Raw genomic sequence first — 21,781 nt, forward strand, 5'->3', positions numbered from 1 at the left:
TTTCAATCTTTACAACATGTAATTTGGTTAGGGAAGGAGTGGATTCAACCCTTATTTCTATAAATAGGTGTTGTTATTCTGAAAGCTGGAAGAAGTAAGAGTGATTTAAAAAAGTTAAATTTTTGGCTGTTATTTCTAGCATGATAAGCAACTACATTGAAGCCTCTTTCATTGTTTGCTGGGTTTGACAGGCATTTCCACATGCATAGCAGATGCTATTCCAAAAGCTAAGGGTAGGGTTGATTTTAAAAAACATTGAAATTTTGGGAAAAATTATTCTTCAGAGATTTGGCTGTTATTTCCTGCAAATTTGTGTGACCATATTAAGACCTTTGTCATTTCACTAGCTGGTTTGATAAATATATACAAATGTGGAAATGAGGGGAGAAATTTTAAAATCTTCATAAACAAATAATTTGTGGGCAGGAGTTGTAGGAGAGGATTATGAAAAACTGCTATTTGTGCAAAATCGTTATCTTTGGTGTTGAAGACATATGATTAAAAAAAAAAAATTTAACAAAATAAAATTTAAAAAAAGGAGGGGGTACATATTCAACACGTCTGCCCAAATATCTTTCTCTTTTCAACTCTACATGACTTCTGCTTGTTCACCAATTACTTTACAGAGTGCCGGTTGCATCCACTTCCAAAACAAACAGTTAAGTTAGTGTTAACAAATTTAATTTAGTGCTCATTAAAAAGGTAATTAAGAATAATTATGTGACAATGAAAAGACAATGTTAGTCAATATCAAATATTATTTTAGTTACTTAATTATTTCAGCAAGTATGGGGGACAACTCCAAGTATTTTCCTATGTTATCAGACATATTAATTAAAATAATATAAGTTAATAACTAATATTGTCTTTTTCTCACTACATAATTATTTGTAATTAGCTCTTTTTTAATGTTCATAACATGACATATGTTAACACTAACTGAACTATTGTTTTTCATATTGATGGCATTTTTGGGCAATTAATTCTCTAAAATATGCTAATTGTGTCTGCTAACTAGTGTACACCTACTCTAATCATTAATTGAGAATGTACAGAAATTATAAAAGCATTACATTGGCACAATCATTAGAGCATCAAACCAAATGCCTTGTAGTATTTCTTTTGGCCTTTTACATTCTAACTTCAAATCCTGCTAAAATTCACTTTACTTCTCATCCTTTCGGAGCCAATAAAAGAAAGCACCAGTCAAGTACTACATTTGATGATATCCACTAACCACAGGCTGTACCTTAATGTTAAGTTGCTTTCATATTGATACAGCTACATAGTTGATTTAGTGCACTCAAGGTAGCGAGCTGGCAGAATCGTTAGCACGCTAGGCGAAATGCTAAGCAGTATTTCATTTGCTGCTACGTTCTGAGTTGACTTTGCCTTTCATCCTTTCAGGGTCGATAAATTAAGTACCAGTTACGTACTGGGGTCGATGTAATCGACTTAATCCCTTCCCACAAATTTGAGGCCTTGTGCTTCCAGCAGAAAGGATTATTATTATTATATTATTATTATTATTATTAATTCCACTGAGGTTAACTTTGCCTTTCATTCTTTCATGGTCAATAAAATAAGTACAAGTTGAACACTGGGGTCGATGTAATCAACTAGCCCCCTCCCCCAAAATTGGTGCCCATGTGGCAAAATTTGAAACCTTTATTATCATCATCATCATTATTATTACAAAGGTGGTGAGCTGGCAGAATCGGGCAAAATGCTTAGCAGTATTTCGTCTGCAGTTATGTTCTGAGTTCAAATTCCGCCAAGGTCGACTTTGCCTTTCATCCTTTCGGGGTCGATAAATTAAGTACCAGTTACGCACTGGGATCGATGTAATCAACTTAATTCCTTTGTCTGTCCTTGTTTGTCCCCTCTATGTTTAGCCCTCTGTGGGCAATAAAGAAATAAGAATCGTTAGCGCGCTGGACAAAATGCTTAACGATATTTCACCCGTTGGTTTGTTCTGAGTTCAAATTCCACCAAAGTTGACTTTACCTTTCATCTTTTCGGGGTCAATAAAATAAGTACCAGTTAAACACTGGGGTCAATGTAATCAACTCATCCCCTCCTCCAAAACTGCTGCACTTGTGGCAAAATTTGAAATCGTTATTATTATTATTGAGAGAACAGCACACACTATCAAAGTGATGCTGGGATACAAATATATGAAACCCCAATATATCTATCAATACTACCTATCTGATAAAGGTACTCTAGGCACATGCATCTATTATTATCATAAAAAATGGCAAACTGGCAGAATCACTACCATGCCAGACAAAATAATTGGCTTTACATTCAAAATTAAAATTCTGCCAAAGTTGACTTTGTCTTTCACCCCTTTCAGGTTCGATAAACCAGTTACCATGTAATCAGTTACCCCAAAAAAAATTTCAGTCCTTGTGCCCATTCTAGAAAGGATTTCCAATGAGATTGACTTTGCCTTTCATCCTTTCAGGGTCGATAAATTAAGTACCAGTGAAACACTGGGGCTGATGTAATCAACTAGTCCCCTCCCACAAAATTTCAGACCTTGTACCTTTAGTAGAAAGGATTATTATTATTATTATTATTATCATCTCTCCATCAGGTGGAAAGGGTAGTGCCCATGATCCTTTAAGGGGCCTCTGAGACTGGCCAGGAAAGACTTAGTCTGGGCTGAATTCTTACAGCACAGTGGACTTTGCTAAAGGGCATTTAAGGACAAAATGGTGTTGTTAAACTAGGAGACAGATTAGGTCCACCAACAAAGTAGGTCATGGCAGAATTTGAAACAGCTAGAAAAAAAAAACAGCGAGTGGTATCTTGGCAAACACTCTAACAATTCCAACAGTCCACCGCACATGACAGATACATCCTAAGAAGGATGAAAAGTTAAGCTGGTCTCAATAGGATTTGAACTTAGAATGCAAGGTGCTAGAATAAATACCACAAGGTATTCTGCTTGATGCACTAATGACTCTGCCAATTCACTGCCATGAATATTCTACAAGAGATGGCTCATATGCCAAAATATGCCCCAATGATGTGTAGCTGCCAGCTGATATGCCAATGGCCTGTTTTTGCTTTTCATTGGTTTGTTCTAGAAGATGGGATTGTTATGAATATGGTCATCCGATCATGGCCGTTTGCCAGCCTCCTCTGGCACCTGTGCCGGTGACACGTAAAAAGCACCCACTACACTCACGGAGTGGTTGGTGTTAGGCATGGTATCCAGCCGTAGAAACACTGCCAGATCAGACTGGGCCTGGTGCAGCCTTCTGGCTTCCCAGACCCCAGTTGAACCATCCAACCCATGCTAGCATGGAAAGCGGACGTTAAACGATGATGATGATGATGATGGCCTACACTGACCCTTCAATACTGGAGGGATTGATGTGGATAATGTTCTTCTTAAGAAGCTGCGAGCAAACAGCAGTAGGAAAAAACACAGACAGACAAAGATTTCAAGAAGATTAACATTCTGGGGTGAAAGAACAGAACATAGTGGTAAGCAGGGTGGATGATATGAATGACAAGATGAGAAAAGAACAAGTCAAGAGTAAGTGAGTAGTGGTGTCACAGACCCAACAATGTCTGAGGAAGAGAGACCCCCAATAGTAGCAGTAGAAAAGTTTGGTAATATAGGTTGTGACTGTAAAGTGGCAAGCTGGCAGAATCATTAGCATGTTGGACAAAATGCTTTGAAGTAATTCTTCTGGCTTTTTTACACTGAGTTCAAATTCCATCAAGGCAGAACTTTGTCTTTCATTCGTTTTGAAGTCGATAAAATGAGGACCTGTCAAACACTGTGGTTGATGTAATTGACTAATGCCTTCCCCTAAAATTTCAGGCCCTGTGCTAATAGTAGAAAGAATACAGGTAGTGAGTGTGCTTTTGTGCTGTTGAAGGATAGAAAATTGGTAAAGTTCTATTGGAAAATGCTTTTGAGTTCTTGGTTCATGGAGTCAGAGAAGGTTTTGTGTGGGTGTCTATGTTGTATGTGGAAGGCTGGAGAGAATGAAGAACTGCATCATCTATGTAAGAGGGGATGTTGCTAGATGTAAGCACAAGTTCCATAATATTCAACCATTATGATTATGAATGTACTCTACTACTGCACTGTGGCGCAAATGCTGGTTGATTCTTTTAGAAACCATTGTGGAACAAGATTTCGCCATCATTGACCTCAGTTATGCTGATGACCTTGCAATAAATAGTGATGACTATGTAAATATCTAATCAGCTGTTGAATACATCAGTGTGCATGTGTTGTAAATTAACTTGAAAATAATCTCAGCTAAGACTGATATTCTTATTTCTTATTTCCTTATTGCCCACAAGGGGTTAAACATAGAGGGGACAAACAAGGACAGACAAATGGATTAAGTTGATTACATCGACCCCAGTGTGTAACTGGTACTTAATTTATCAACCCCAAAAGGATGAAAGGCAAAGTCGACCTCGGCAGAATTTGAACTCAGAACGTAACAGCAGACGAAATACTGCTAAGCATTTCTGTCAGCTCGCCGCCTTTAAGACTAAGACTGATATTCTATCAGATAGCATCTCATTCTCTGAAACAGTCCCCCTCATACTCAATGGCACAATTCTGGAAAAAGTTAGTTTAAATACCTTGATGCTACAATCACTGCCTTTGGCCAAGATCAATACAAGGTAGGTGGATCGACCACATGGTGCATTTGGTCATTTTGAAAGCTGGTTTTGGTTTAGGCAAGAGATCATACCTACCAAGTACTTGGTCACACGATCCTGTTATATGGTTACTGTTTCTAGCAGATTAAACAATCATGCAGAGGATCCCCCAATGCCTTGGTTATCATTATTACTGAAAACACTTCTGAACAATTACATCATCAAACATTAGGTTCGCAAATATGAAATTCACTAGGATAATATATGGTAGGATACCTGAAGCAAGGAAATCTTTCAATGCACACATATGGAATAAATAGAGCTTTTGGATTCTCCACAACCATGAAAATATGCTTGAGCAGTGCAGTAGAACTGTATGATATAAAAAGCCTAATCTAAAAACACCAGATTGAAGCTTCAGATAAGGAGGAGGTATTTACCACAGACAGATACATGTGTATTTACTCTGCCCAACTACAACATATCAAAAACCATTATAAAATAACATTTGCTGTCTTTTAGTTTTGTTTTTTGTTGTTATTTTCATGTTTCTCAGTCAGTGTTTGTTGTTTTTTTCTTTTTCCTTTTATGTTTTATTCTCATTTTTAAAAAAGAAAAATTATATGCTCCGCCTTTCAACATCCTGTTTTGTTTTAAGCTAAAGATTTGTCCTTGGAAAACAAATACTCAATTGATTTCAATTGCTTTATGTTGCTCACTTTGGTATAAAAAAATAATTATTATAATTATCCCAACAAAATGATACTTAAATTATATGGATATTTCTATGATAATAATAACTTCTTTCATGATTATAATAATGATAATAATTAGCTGGACCCGTGAAAAATTCACGGAAAACAAAGAATGTCAGCATCTGTAAACAGTGTACTGGTGCCATGAGAAATGTTTGCATATTATGACCATCTGTCTTTATGTTCTGAGTTCAAATTCTGCTGAGATCAAGTTTGCCTTTCGTCCTTCTGGGGTCAATAAATTAAGTATCAGTTGTGTACTGGGGTTGATCTAATCAACTGGCCCCTCCCCACAAAAAATTCAGGACTAGAAAAGTATATTGTGACAGTTACAGAACATGGAAAATAATGTAACACCAATGACTATATAATCCAACCAATATATCTCAGTTCTATATTTAAGAGATGAGGAATTATGTACATTATTTACATTTGATGGATATTTGTCCTCATCTTGTTTGTTGTTAACACAATATTTCGACTGATATACTCTCTAGCCATCATCAGGTGTCTTGGGGAAATTTCAAACCTGGGTTCTCATTCCTAAGGTATTTTTCGATGTTGTTATTATTATTATTATTATAACATCGAAAAATACCTTAGGAATGAGAACCCAGGCTCGAAATTTCCCCAAGACACCTCATGAAGGCTGAAGTGTACATCAGCCGAAACGTGTTAACAACAAACAAGATGAGGACAAATATCTGTCAAATGTAAATAATGTACAAAATATCTCAATTACACGAACATAAACAGAATTAATATTTAACCTTAAAATACATTGTATATATTCAAAGAACCTTAATGTACAAATTGAAATGCAAAAGAATGAAATGATAAATGGATTTATGAATGAAAGTTTGCTAATTGCGTTTATTTCCACCACGCAACACTTATTATTGCAAATATGTTTTAACTAACTTAAACTATATGCACACACAAATACATCATCATCATCATTGTTTAACATCCGCTTTCCATGCTAGCATGGGATTGACGATTTTGACTGAGGGCTGGCAAACCAGATGGCTGCACCAGGCTCCAATCTTGATCTGGCAGAGTTTCTAAAGCTGGATGCCCTTCCTAACGCCAACCACTCCAAGAGTGTAGTGGGTGCTTTTTACATGCCATCGGCACATTCAAATATATATCCACATTCATATATATATATATATATATATATATATATGTCTCGAGTTGTAGCTGTAATTCAAAGGGGCCATCCTTGTCATATTCTGTGTGAGGCTGAATCTCCCTGAGAACTACATTAATGTTATGCATGTCTGTGGAGTACTCAGCCATTTGTGAGTTAATTTTATCCTCATGTGGTAATGAAAAGTGAAACTGACATCCAATATTTGCTGTGTGTATGTATCTATGTATGAACTTTTCTTTGGATTCATGTATTTACTGTCTCTCTCACTTTCTCTCTTTCTCTTTCACATCCTTTGTGTCCCCCTTGTCTCCTGCTTTTGATTTAACAATGTGTATATGTATCTATATATCTACTTCTCTTGTGATGTGATAAACATTTAAAAACACAAAACAAATGCCGTCACCACCCACTGTCTCTTTCACTCTCTCTCTCTCTTTCTCTCTCACTTTTCTCTCTCTCTCTTTCTTTTTCTCTTACATCCTCTCTGAAACATTTAAAAACACAAAACAAATGCTGTCACGACTCACTGTCTCTTCCACTCTCTCTCTCTTTCTCTCTTATGCCCTCTCTGAAACATTTGAAACCACATAACGAACACTGTCTCCACTCACTGTCTCTTTCACTCTCTCTCTCTCTCTCATTCCCCTTTTCTCTGTCACTCTCTCTCTCTCTTACTTCCTCTCTCTCACTTTGCCACTTCTTTGAAGTAAGTGTGATGCACACAAGTATATACAAAAAATTAGCGTATTAATATTTTTGATGGTTTCAAATTTTTAAACAAGGCCAGCAATTTTGTGAGCGGGTGAGATGTAAGTCAATTACATTGCTCCCAGTCCTCAACTGGTACTTATTTTATCAACCCCCGAAAGGATGAAAGGCAAAGTTGACTCTGGCAGAATTTGAACACAAAACACAAAGACAGACAGAATGCTTTAAACATTTTGTCTAGTGCACTAACGCTTCGAGAGAATTTCAGCAAGTGCGTATGTGCGTGTGTGTGTGTGTGTGTGCGCGCATGCATGCTTTATTATAACCTAAGTCTTTTCAAAATATTATTCCGAAATTCTCATTTCCAATCGCCATAGATTGGAAACAAAATATCTGTAGTAATAATGTGAAATTCAGCATCTAATAGAAAAATAATATGTACTGAGAGATCTGTTTTCTTTTTTCTTTTTCTTAACACTTATGTACTTGTGCAGTGTGTGTGTATACATACATCGCCGTCACCATCATCCTTTAACATCTGTTTTCCATGCTGGCGTGAGCTGAATGGTTTGACCAGAGCTGGCAAGCTGCACCAGGTTTCAGTCTGATTCGGCTTGGTTTCAACAGCTGGATGTCCTTCCTGACACTAACCACTTTACAGAGTGTGCTGGGTGATTTTAATGTGCCACCAGCACAAGTGCTTTTTACATGGCACCAGCACAGGACTCTTGCAGACCAATCCTCTCCACCAGAGGATCGACCTTAACACTTCTGCTTTAGAGGATGGGTCTCTTTGAGTACAGCAAGATGTCAGGTCTCTCATATCACATTTGCACGCACGCACACACACATATCATTTGATGATATTTAATAAACACAATATATGTTTTTATGTACTACTGTTAGTTTCATGTGCTGAGAACATGTCAAACATTGTTTTATAACATGTCACATATCCTAGCACAATCACAAAACAATGTTTGGCATGTTCTCAGCACATGAAACTAATAGTAACACATAAAAACATTGTGTTTATTAAATAATATTTATCTCTCATCAGATAGAGTGGGTTTTTTTTGTTGATCTTACCATCACAGAACAGTACACTATGAGTATGTGTGTGTGTATATATATACATACGTACATACATACATACATACATATATATATATATATATATATAATATATATATATATATTTAATTTATTTAATTGCGCCCTTTTCAAGCCTAGCTAGGCTCATGGGCCTGGTTTCCCGGTTTCAGTTGTGTATGTGTTCCCCCCAGCTGGATGGGACACCAGTCCATTGCAGCGTTAGTCAAGAAACAGGAAGAGAGAGCGAGAGAAAGTTGGGGCAAAAGAGTACAACAGGGGTCGCCACCAACCCCTGCCGGAGCCTCGTGGAGCTTTTAGGTGTTTTCGCTCAATAAACACACACAACGCCCAGTCTGGGAATTGAAACCACAATCCTCCGACCGCATCGTTTTTCAAGCATCGTTCACAAAAGCTTTTAAACAGGAAAACAAGATAAGTATTTCCTTTAAACTTTCAATTCATATTTCAAAAAATATTCAGGCAATGGAAATTCAAAAGAAAACCATGTTCAGTTTACCAGTTGATGATCAGAAACAAACAACTCTGAGTGCTGGAAATCAGAGCCTTTCATTTATAATGTAATAAAGAATACTCTACATTTGTATTGAGTCCTGTAATTATTGCTTCTGATGAAATACATATATATATGGCGATTTTTTTTCCTCTGTCTTCCCTTCTCTGGATCTTTCCTTCTCCTATGTTTCCGACGAAGAGCCCCGCTCGAAACGTTAAACCCACCTTCTTTCCTTCTACCTGAGCGTCCAATAATACTATATTTGTTCCTCGATGATGATGTCCTCACGTTGTTGTGTTTTTTTGTGCTTTCTTGTTTGGATTAACTATATATATATATACACACATATATATATATAAATATATATATATATATATATATATATATACATACATATGCCACACACACATATATGTATATGCATACATATGCTTCTGATGAAATACATACATATGCAGCACACAGGTGCTTTTATGTGGCACCACCATGAATACTTTACACCACCAGAAGCATCAGTCTTAACACTTCTGTTGTGACATACAGGTTTTCTTGAGTATGGCAAGGTGACAGGCATCTCGGTCCTTTGTCATCTCACCTGAAAAGTTCAGCATCCTGAGGTTGTTCATTTCTATTTCATCCCCTGTCTTCCTGGGTCTCCCATTTCCGTGTGTGTGTGTGTGCATGCTCGTGCACCTGAGTGCTTGTATGAATGAGTTTGTATTTCCTGCTTTCACATGTGTTTGTTGGTTGTAATGATAGTATTATAATGACTTTGTAATAACAGTGTTATCTGCTTGCAGTCCACAGTAAAAGCATATCCAGTCTTCTTTTCAAGATCGCGGAGTCGCAGCCGTTCATCATCACGTTCCACACAGTCAAAGTCTGGACTGTGTTGGTATCACTCCAAATTTGGAGAGTAAGCACATAGGTGCATACAGACATGCACCTATAAAGATTTAAATTAGCTTCGGAGGAGTTGAGCACGTCAACTTCCTCCACATCATTTTCTAGTTATCGTGCATTTTTCGTTAAGGATCTAGTGTCGAAGAAATACTTCATGGTGGACACTGGTTCTTGTTGCAGCATTTGGCCTCTGCATCTCACAACCGACAGGCCAAAACGATCTAATGTTACCTTGCACGTTATTGACTCGTCACCAATAGCCACATTCGGTCAGATCTCTTTACGCCTTGACATAAATCTTCGTTGAGATTTTCAGTGGGTTTTTGTCATTGCTGACATTCCGCATCCTATTTTAGGTGCGGATTTTCTAAATAGCTTTGATCTATTGGTAGATGTCAGACGTCGGAGGCTAGTCGACAGTTCAACTACACTCTCCATGCCGACCAGAGAATCTACCGATTCAGCTCTAAGCCCGACATTTTTTGTTGCTACTTCTGGAGATGTTTTTCATTCTCTTTTGGCTTCTTTTCCAGAGCTACTTGATATTACCTTTAAAATGGCAAAACTCTTACACTCGACACTCCATTTTATTACAACTACTGGGCCACCTGCTTTTTCGCGCCTACGGCGTCTTGCACCTGACCGTCTTAAAACGGCTAGGGCTGAGTTTGAGCATATGCTCCAGCTTGGTCTGATACGTCCATCCACCAGTCCATGAGCATCACCCCTTCATTTAGTTTGAAAAGGGGATACAGATTTTCGCCCGGTGGGAGATTATCGTCGTCTAAATTCTGTGACGATTCCGGACAGATATCCAATTAGGAATCTCAATGATTTTTCAGCGAATCTTCATGGCTGTACCATTTTTTCTAAGGTTGACCTCATACGTGCTTATCATCAAATACCTGTCAACCCAGACGATGTTCCTAAAACGGCAATTACCACTCCTTTTGGTTGTTTCGAATTTCTATACATGAGTTTTGGTTTGCGGAACGCCACTAGTACATTCCAACGTTTTATAGATGAAGTTGTTCGTGGACTTGATTTTGTTTTCGCGTATGTCGATGATATTCTCATCGCAAGTGATACGCATGAAAATCATCTCCAGCACTTGTCTCAGCTTTTTCAGCGTCTTCGCGTCTATGGTGTTCGCAATCATCTCTTGATTTTCTCGGTCATTATATTGATTCGAGTGGAATCAAACCACTCTTGTCTAAAGCCGAAGAAATTCAGCGCATCGCACCACCTTCTTATTTGCATCAACTTCGCCATTTTTTGGGTATAGTTAATTTCTATCGATGCTTCATAAACCGGTGTGCGGACAAGTTGTTTCCTTTAACGCAGATGCTAAAGGGCAATTCTAAAAAGGACGCCCGTCTTACTCTTTCAGCTGAAGCACTGTCTGCCTTTGAGTTAGTTAAAAAGGAACTAGCTTCAGTTCCTGTTTTAGCACATCCGGCTCCTGATGCTCTACTTACTTTATCTGTGGACGCATCAGATTCTGCAGTTGGCGCTGTCTTGCAGCACACCGTAGATGGTGAAACTAAACCTTTGGCTTTCTTTTCTTGCCAGTTAAAGCCTGCTGAATGCAGATATAGTACTTTTGATCGAGAGTTACTAGCGATCTATCTGTCAGTTCGGCATTTTCAGCACCAGCTCGAGGGACGAGAGTTTGTGATTTATATTGATCACAAGCCCCTTACTTTTGCACTATCTTCTAAAATGGATAAACTCTCCCCTCGTGCTTTCCGTCATCTGGACTATATTTCTCAGTTTACAAGTGACATTCGACATGTGCCAGGGAAGGAGAACGTCCCAGCTGATGCTCTCTCTAGACTCCCTGTCAATTCCATTTCCTCTCCGGCAGCAATTGACTTAACTGCTATTTCGCAGGATCAACCATCTTTAGCGGAGTTGAATTTAACTTCGCCCAAGTTTATCAATTGTAAATTTGCCTACCGTCCGCTCCCTTCAGCAGAAGGCTCTATTCTTTGTGATGTCTCCACCGGTTCACCCAGGCCGTTAGTACCTGAGAAACATCAACGTTCTGTTTTTGATGCTCTTCATTCATTGTCACATCCGGGTATCTCTGCCACAGTAAAGCTTATTACTGCTCGGTTCTTCTGGCCCAATATGCGACGATCGATTACCTCTTGGGCACGCTCTTGTTTAAAGTGCCAGAGTGCTAAAGTCCATAGACACGTTCGTGCTCCACTTGGACAGTTTCCTTCTCCTGAGGCCCGTTTTTGCCATGTCCACTTTGATTTGGTTGGACCATGGCCTCTGAGTCGCGGGTTCTCATATATTTTAACTTGTATCGATCGTTTCTCACGTTGGCCGGAAGCTATTCCTATAGCAGACATTTCTGCTGAAACTGTTGCGAAAGTTTTCGTGTCGTATTGGATTTCTAGGTATGGTGTACTGTCCAGTTTAACCACAGATCGTGGTCGACAATTCGAAGCGGTTTTCATGAGTTATCACGAATCCTGGGGATGCATCATATACGCACCACTAGTTACCATCCCGCTTCTAATGGGCTGGTGGAGCGTTTCCACAGGCATTGCATTGCATTGCATGCCTCGCCGAATCCACAGTCATGGACTGAATTTCTTCCTATCGTCCTGCGATTAAAGCAGACCTTGGTTTTTCTTCTGCCGATCTCTTGTATGGTACCACATTGGCATTGTCTGGTACGATGTTGGTGCCAGACAAGTCACAGTCTCTTAATTTAGAGTCTTATGTTGCTCGACTACACAGATATTTTTCTGACCTTCCTCCTATGGGTCCCCGACACCAAAATCCTCCTTCTAATGTGCCATCAGATCTTGATTCTTGAACACATGTTTTTGTTCGTGATGATACTGTCAAAGGACCTTTAGTTTCTCCTTATAAAGGACCTTTTCGTGTGATTTCCCGCACGTCGAAAGTATTCAAACTTGACATTAATGGTCGTTCGGAGACCGTCTCCGTAGATCGTCTTAAAAGGGCATATTTTGAGGTGTCCACATCTTTTGATGACCCCACTGCCACAACCATCGTTGAACCTTCGACAACACCACCATTTACACATGCACCTTTATCAATACCAACATCGGCAACACCACCTTCGTCGTCGCAGCCCGCCTCGAACAAACCTTATGTTACGAGGTCAGGCAGAACTGTTCACTGGCCAATGAAACTTTCAAAGACAATTTATATTTGACATTCTTAATTGACTTCCCAGTGACAGTTACGATACTAATTGAACTTTGTTCATTTGAGTATTATTTAAATTATTTAAATTTTTGTTTTAATTTGTCATATTGTGTGCCATTTTGGTGATTTGGTATCCACCTTATATTCTGAAGCCACTACAAGGAATTTTGTTTCGTGCTTCCGCACTCGAGGGGGAGCCTTTGTAGTGACGTACACACTTTCCAGTGTGCGTACACGCAACGTCATTCTTAAGTGTGCACGTGCGGAACATCCTTCTTCAGTGTGCGTGTGCGGGGTTGGAACCTTCTGGAAAGGCATAAGGAAGTTCCCTCATGCACATGCGCTAGAGACTGGGGAAGAAATTCTATCGCGTTCCTTAATAGCGTCGTTGACTTGAGACACGGCGATAGAAGAGAAAGGACGTATTTTTAAACGTGTGATCAGCCTATTCTCCTGTCCTAGACGCTTAGGATTTGACCTGTTCTGTTGCTGCTGAATTGTTGTAAGAATCTTACAAACGTTAAAATTCAGCCTTGCTGTGTTGAACTAAGTGGATACCAATATACCATCGTGCTTCATTTGTGAATAAGAGAATAAAGAATCGTATATATTTTTAAAGTTGCATTTTGTTACCGACTGGTGGTTTCTAGAAACAAAAAGAAAGGAAATTGTGTTGCACCCAAGTTGCACCCCAAAAGTGTAAAGAAGCAACCAGTTCCCTTTACAGCGGAATTCGAACTCAGAACGTAGCAGAAGACGAAATACCGCTGAACATTTCGCCCGGTGTGCTAACGATTCTACCAGTTCGCCGCCTTTTGATGATCAATATAACATGCAGATGGAGAAGGACAGTATTAAGAATGAAGGCTGACATCAAATGAAATGCTTCTGGCTAGTGATACAAATAGGTAGTATCAGGGAAGAGCTAGTGAAGAATTCAGTTCTGTTCACATTTATTACAGCACCAGAATATAACAGTTAGAGAGATGGTGGGTGGTGGGGATGGCTTGAGAAGGAAATTGGGCAAGGGACTCAGTTGTGCACACATTTTACTTCCAGAATCTGTTTCACCAAGATGGTCATGTTTTCTTCAGTACCACATATTATCAGTCATCCCAGTCCTTTGTCATCTCCTCTGTGAAGTTCAAGATAAGCCTTCATTATTTCATTCCATGTCTTCCTGGGTCTCCCTCTTCCACAAGCTCCATCCATATGAAATGAGAGGCACTTCTTTACAGAACCGTCATGATCCATACACATCACAAGTCCATACAAGTGAAGTTTCTTTCTTGCACATTACATCTGATCTTTTTATGCTCAATTTTCTTTCAATACATTTATATTGTGTCATTCATACAAACTAACATTCAATATCCAACAGAACATGCTAACTACATTTCTCCAGTCTTCAGTCCTCTGCATTCAAGGCACATGCCTCAGTACAATGCAGCACTGCAGTTCTAACACAAGCATCATACAATCTGCTCTTCACTCTGAGGGAAAATTCCTTTATTGTCAGTAGTAATGGTAGCCCTGAACTTTATCCAACCTGTCTATATCATGGCTATTAGGCTTTCAGAGTATAATTTTGTCTCCTAGGTAACAAAAGCTGTCAACTAATAGTGAGTCATCTGGGTGTATAAAAGAATCTATTTCCAGTGTGCTCATAGTACATATTGCTCCTGTACATCAATCACATATAAAGCTTGCTCTCTCTGTTAGTCTGCCTCTGATTCCACAACACCATCCATGTCTTCATAGCTTACATGGAGTACAGCATATAGAGTTTATTCCCATGCTTTTCCTGCATAACAAGCAAGCAATTTCCTGAAGATATCAGGGTCATCTTTCTTATTTGCTAAAATCTTGAAGCTTCTTGATTTTTGATTTAGCTTTAGTACCCAGAATTTCCTCTCTAATTTCACTATAGATTCGGTTATGAGAACCAAATCATAGGCTTATAGGAGTTCCCATGGAAAGCGTATGTGATGGCCTGTAGGACTATGATCAATAGAAAAGGGTTGGGGAATGAGCTGTGATAGACTCTTCCCTTCAAGCTAAATTTGTCACTGAAACCATTGGTGACTCTACTTTACTCACTGCATTTTTATACACACTTGTACGACTCACAAACCATTCATCTCCATCATCTAATTTCATTAGTGACCACTGAATAACTGAACAAATTACCATAAAAAAAACCTTCTCCAAGTCAATGAATGCTAAGAATAATGGTTTACTCTTAACCAAATATTTTTCCTACATGAATACTGCATGTGTGTCTGGATATGAAGCCAAACTGCATCTCATCTAGGTCTATTCTGTCATGGTTCAATTGTGCTTTCACTCTCTCCACACACATATATGAATAATAATCTTTTAACCCTTTCGCTACTGTATTTCTGCTGAGATGCTCTGTGTTTCTTTCAAGTACTTTAAATATAACAAAGAATTTAGTAAAATAACTTAGTTATCATTAAGCTAGTGGTAGGAGCATAAATTGTGACTAAAATCTGGTGGAAGATTTTAATTCAAAACTTATGAAAACAAGACATTTGTACTACAGAACCAGAGCCGGTTTCAGCCGGGTTGGTATCAAAAGGGTTAACGTCTATCTTCCATGGTTGCATGACTTAGATGGAATTTATTTGAGCAGATTTTCTACAGCCAGATGTCTTTCATGTTGACAACCTTCAAGTAAATATTTCTCCATGCCCCATGGCCAGACAGGTTTTCATGGAAGATTGGAAACAGAGGACACCACTTGTAATGATGGTCACACATTTACATCCATCATGCAATGTCAAGACAAGGAGACAGAGACACATGCACATACACACACATATGTACATATGTGTATATATACACACTTATACGCTATATATAGTAAAAGTCCGTGAGAGAGATTATAAAAAACACTACAGAATATAACAATATGTATGTACGTATATGATTAAGCAAAACAATTATATATTTATGTACAGAGAGAGGCAGACAGAAATACAGAGAAGGGAAGGGAGATAAGGTTGTGTGTGTGTCCTCACTGACTGATATCCTCCCACGACTTCTGTTTTCTCATAACTCATAACCCCCTTTTAAAATGCATATTTTAAAATATTTTGCCGAAATACGTTTTCATGAGAGTAGAGTATATATTGATGTTACGCAAATTTAGATCTGTTAAAAAAAAATTTTTAATGCTGAAGTTACGGATACTGATGGAAACGTAGTCGGCGAGGGATGGAAATTGATCTAAAATTCTTCCCGAAATAATCATTGTTTTTAAATTGTAATCTACATTCTTGAAAACGTAATTAAGCAAAATGTTGTATAAAAATACGCATTTTTTTTTTTTTTTTTTTTCAGAAAGTTATGGGAGAAACAAGATCTTGAGGGAGGGAACATCAGTCTGTATTTATGCGACTTTCGTTTCCTCTTAACTTTCTTAAAAAATAGATATTTTTAAATGAAATTTTCTACAGATATCATTCAGATGGCATAGATTACGATTATATTGGAATTTAATGTGGAAAAAATATTGGTTGGCGCGCACACATCACAAAATGAAACTTGAAATTTACAAAAAAAAAAAATTTGATGTGTCAATGTGCAAGTGTGCACGCTCAACATTTTTTTTTTTTTTCCTATTTTTGCACATTAAATTTCAATATAATTGCAATCACATCAACAGAAAGATATTCGTAGAAAGTTTCGTTTAAAAAAATCCGTTTTTTTTCTGAAAGCTATGAGGAAACAAAGTCAGCAGGGAACACAGATGCGACAGAGAGAGAGAGAGACAGAGACAGACAGACAGATAGATAGATAAAAGGGTGGTGGATTATAAGAATCGTTGGAGAGTCGGATAAAATAGCTTGCATTATTTCTTCTGGTTTTTACGTTATGGGCTTGAATCGCGCTGAAGTCACACCCTTTAATAAAATAAAATGCCAACCAAATATAGTGGAGTCGACTTATTCCTACTATCAAAACTGCTGGCCTTGTGCCTAACTAAGAAATCGCGATATATATATATATATATATACAATAATATGTTACATTACTCGGTAGTCAAGATAAAACTCTGAGTTTCAGATGCCGAAGTGGAAATCCACAACACCATCTCTTCGGTTATCTGGCTATTTCTGAAACTCAGAGTTTTATCTTGACTACCGAGTAATGTAACATATTATTGTATAGATAAATTTCCTCTATTTACATAATATTGAGGTCTCTTTCTTTTGTTATCTTACCGTTTTATCAATATATATATATATATATAATATATATATATATATATATATATATATACATATATATATCGTGATTTCTTATTTATCATCGGTAAATCATAAATCCGAAAAAAAAGTACACATATATATATGCAGCACATTATGTATTTAATTACATATATTACATATTAATACATATAATATATTTATGATAGATATGGATGGAAGTAATAAATCTAGTATTATATATATATTTATATATATATATATAATAAATTTCTATGCGAAAACAGTGATTCAAGCGTAAATATTATATTTACAAGACATCTACGTATTGATATTGACAATTACCTGATTATAATGGATCAGCTAGACGAAGAAGAAACATCAAGCGTGATGATATTCCACATATGACATTGGCACCAACGGTAAAGTTGGTGATTCACGTTAAAACAGGATGCTTTCTGAAGAAGTCTCGTCACCACAATATCAGTTGTCGTGATTAGATGTAGGTTATAGCTTAAAAGTAAAATGTATGTTGGTATATGTGTGTACGTATATAAATATATATGTATATATATATATTATATATATATATATATATATATATATATATATACATATATATATCGTGATTTCTTATTTATCATCGGTAAATCATAAATCCGAAAAAAAAGTACACATATATATATGCAGCACATTATGTATTTAATTACATATATTACATATTAATACATATAATATATTTATGATAGATATGGATGGAAGTAATAAATCTAGTATTATATATATATTTATATATATATATATAATAAATTTCTATGCGAAAACAGTGATTCAAGCGTAAATATTATATTTACAAGACATCTACGTATTGATATTGACAATTACCTGATTATAATGGATCAGCTAGACGAAGAAGAAACATCAAGCGTGATGATATTCCACATATGACATTGGCACCAACGGTAAAGTTGGTGATTCACGTTAAAACAGGATGCTTTCTGAAGAAGTCTCGTCACCACAATATCAGTTGTCGTGATTAGATGTAGGTTATAGCTTAAAAGTAAAATGTATGTTGGTATATGTGTGTACGTATATAAATATATATGTATATATATATATTTATATGTGTGTTTTTTTGCAAAAAGCTTTATAGGATGTCAATTTTTACGGTTTTTTTCCGTTTTTCGTATTTATTTCACGCCACTACACTTAGGTTTTGGTGGGCGGTGTCACTTAAAATGTTTCCCTGTAAGTTTCACTGTCTGCGACTGTACTTGTTTTCGTGGTTTAATTTTAACAAAAAATCAAACCATGGGAAAAAGATAATATAGATGTCAATACGTTTAATTTTCTTCTAGCTAGCTATAAGCTAAAGCTGATGTTGGAAGACTGAAATCATTTTTAATCTCAAAAGTATATATTCAATTTTTCTGCTACACTAAGTGTGACGCTGACTTTTAATTTTAAGGTATACTTTTCGACTGTACACCGGTTATGGCTAAGAATGAATGTATTTGTGTTTGCGCACTTTTATACATGTGCACGTATGTGTGCGTGTGTATAAACACACACATACATATATGTATGAGTAAACGAAGATGAAGATGAAATAAATTCAATGAGTAACTGGAAATTTATTTACGGATAAGCTTCCGATAAGTACGTTGGAGGCAAATAGACTTACTGTGTGTGTGTATGGTGGGGGTGAAGTAATCGATATGTGTGTAAAAGGTAATATGCATTGTAATATGTGATATTGGAGGAGGGTCAGGCGAGGTTAGGTATAAAAGTAGTGTAAGGTCGATGGTTCTGGTTCAGAAATCTCGATGCGTTAATGGATTTTCCATTTTATAAACACAAACACACATGCGCTCGCCAAGAAGCACGCTCTCGTAGGTGCGTGATTGAGAAAATGAAATATGTTTACTTACAGTGAAATTTGCTGTTCTCATTCAATGTGCGCTCAAGAGATATGAGTTCCTGAATGAGATTTTAATATTATTGAGAATGATGGTGTTGTTTAACCTCAACTCGAAACTGAATAGAGCTCCATGTCTTTTTCCTTTTTTTTTTTTTTCCTTTGTTTTTAAAGATATCCTGTTTCCAGTACTAGATTTTCCGATGTATTTTCCCTTCTTTGAAACAGTAGGGAGACTAAGGGGCTATTGCAGATCGTATGACTGCACTGAGTTGCGATTTACTGTTTGTTCGTAAAACGAGTATTTATTTAAGAAGTGAAATCTGTTATGCATAAAACATTCATGAAATGAAATTTGTTATTCAATGTATGAAATGTGTGATCAATTTATGAAATTGATAATTTAGGAAATGAAAATTGCTGTATGAATTCAGAGAGTGAATGCAATTGTGTGATCATAATATGCTTTTTAAAATATGTAGCCATAAGAATAGTGATACGGGAAGAAAAGGATGCTGAAATGTGTATTAAAGAAATTAAAATCTCTTGTTCACGAACTAAATTTTTTTTTTTTTTTTAGTTTATTTAATTTTTTCCTTGAAAGGTGTGATCATTAAATATATTCTCAGAAAATGAAGCCTGTTGTGTGGCCCTTAAAATATACTACCCAACATATACATTAATAAAATTAATAGTTTATAAAACATCTGTTGTCTCTGTTCATGATTTGTTGTTGTTTTTTAATAAAATGTTTTCAATATAACAAAAAACAAGTTTGTGTGTTCATCAAATATGCTTATTTAAAACAAAATCTGTTGAGTATTTGGATCATCATCATCAGCAGCAGCATACGCCTACTTTTTCATGCTTGTATAAGTCAGACGAAATTTGTTGATACAAATTCTCTATGGTCGGATGCCCTTCTTGTCACCAACCCTCACCTGTTTCCCACTAGAGTCATATTTTCCCATGGCCCGACATATTTTTGACAGAAGACTGGACACGAATAACCGTTGCATAATGTGAAGTCAAGGACACACACATATGAACAAACATATATATATACATATACTTAATTTAAAAGCAGCAGAAATATAACAAAAGCTGTTACTCAGAGTTTCACGTTCCCGTTCGTCGGACAAAATCTGGCCGACAAATGGGAACGTGAAACTCTGAGTAACAGCTTTTGTTATATTTCTGCTGCTTTTAAATAAAGTATATTACTCTACCTCTGGTATTTGAGTACTCTTTTTTCCACCTTGTTTCACATTTATGTGCATACTCCGGTATATATACATATATATGTGTGTGTGTGTGGAGAGAGAGAGAGGGCAGAAAGGGAGCAAGTTGGCTCTGATGGAGAGGTGCCACCCTGGATGAAGAGGCAGAAGTTCAAGTTCCCACCCATTTGAGCACTACTCTGTGTTATCTATTCTAGGCTTAGTTTGCTTTCACCTGCTCATAAATTGGGTCATCCCATAAATAATGTGTTGTTTTCAATTGCCTGAACTAAAAGTTGGAGGGGAACGGGATAATATCTGCATCAACTTGCTATAAAAGCAGGTAGTAATTTTACCTCTTAGTGCAAGTTTTATGTATATATATATACTGTTGTGTCTGGGGAGAGTCATTTTCTTTTTGCGCCTTATAATTTAACACACTCACCGGTAAAATTTCCACTTATTCCTTATTTTTATTTTCCTAAAATTTTTGTTGCAAGATGCAACAAAAATTTTAGGAAAATAAAAATAAGGAATGTGTGGAAATTTTACCAGTGAGTGTGTTAAATTATAAGGCGACAAAAAGAAAATGACTCTCCCCAGACAACAGAATATGCTTCAACACACGAACTCACATAAAAAATCTTGCAAACCAAATCAAAAAACGATATATATATATATATATATATATATATATATATAGTAGAAGACACTTTGCCGAAGGTGCAATACAGTGGGACTGAACCTGAGATCATGTCATTGGGAAAGAAGTCACACCTCCACCTAACTATGTCTACTAAACTAAATGGTAGACTTAATCCGTTGCCTGATTTTATACCTTCATCAAGCATTTTGGCTGCCTTTACGGGAGTCCGCCCTGTTGCATGTATTTGGGCTAGATCCCCAGTTTGAAGATACTTTCTTCTCTTCATCTCATCCATCCTAGAGGCTTTGTAAAGGATCTGCCTTTCCTCCTGACTAAAATAATAAAAATAAACTTTTTACATGAAAGATCGACTCATGTTGTTCATCATCATCATCATATAACGTCTGTTTTCCATGCTAGCATGGGTTGGACAGTTCAACCGGGGTCTGGGAAGCCAGGAGGCTGCACCAGGCTCTAGTCTGATCTGGCAGTGTTTCTACAGCTGGATGCCTTTCCTAACACCAACCACTCTGTGAGTGTAGTGGGTGCCTTTTACGTGCCATTGGCACAGGTGCCAGAGGAGGCTGGCTACGGCCACAATCGGTTGGTGCTTTTTACATACCACCTGCATAGAAACCAGCCAAGGCGGCGCTGGCATCGGCCACGTTCGAATAATAATAATGTTGTTTAACTCCAAATCAAATCTGAATCATACCCCAGCAATGTGTGTGCGTTCATGCAATGAAATCTATTGGGTGTGCACATGGAAAGTGGAATATATTCTCATGA

General features: G+C 37.1%; 1 protein-coding gene across 6 annotated transcripts in view; it reads right to left on the bottom strand.

Moving 5' to 3' along the window:
* Positions 1 to 19,161, bottom strand: part of LOC115217581 (RAC-gamma serine/threonine-protein kinase) — a 142,205-nt gene extending 123,044 nt beyond the window's left edge. For 3 of the 6 annotated variants that reach the window (XM_029787332.2, XM_036507364.1, XM_036507370.1), the window contains exon 1: positions 17,554 to 17,761. The gene's annotated coding sequence lies outside the window, so the exon portion shown is untranslated. Of the gene's footprint in view, positions 1 to 17,553; positions 17,762 to 19,139 lie in introns of those variants that run through there. The other 3 variants (XM_029787333.2, XM_029787328.2, XM_036507369.1) reach the window with 2 other exon arrangements.
* Positions 19,162 to 21,781: the final 2,620 nt, after the last annotated feature.

The sequence above is a fragment of the Octopus sinensis genome, linkage group LG11, assembly GCF_006345805.1.
Source record: "Octopus sinensis linkage group LG11, ASM634580v1, whole genome shotgun sequence".
NCBI classification, from domain to species: Eukaryota; Metazoa; Mollusca; class Cephalopoda; order Octopoda; family Octopodidae; genus Octopus; species Octopus sinensis.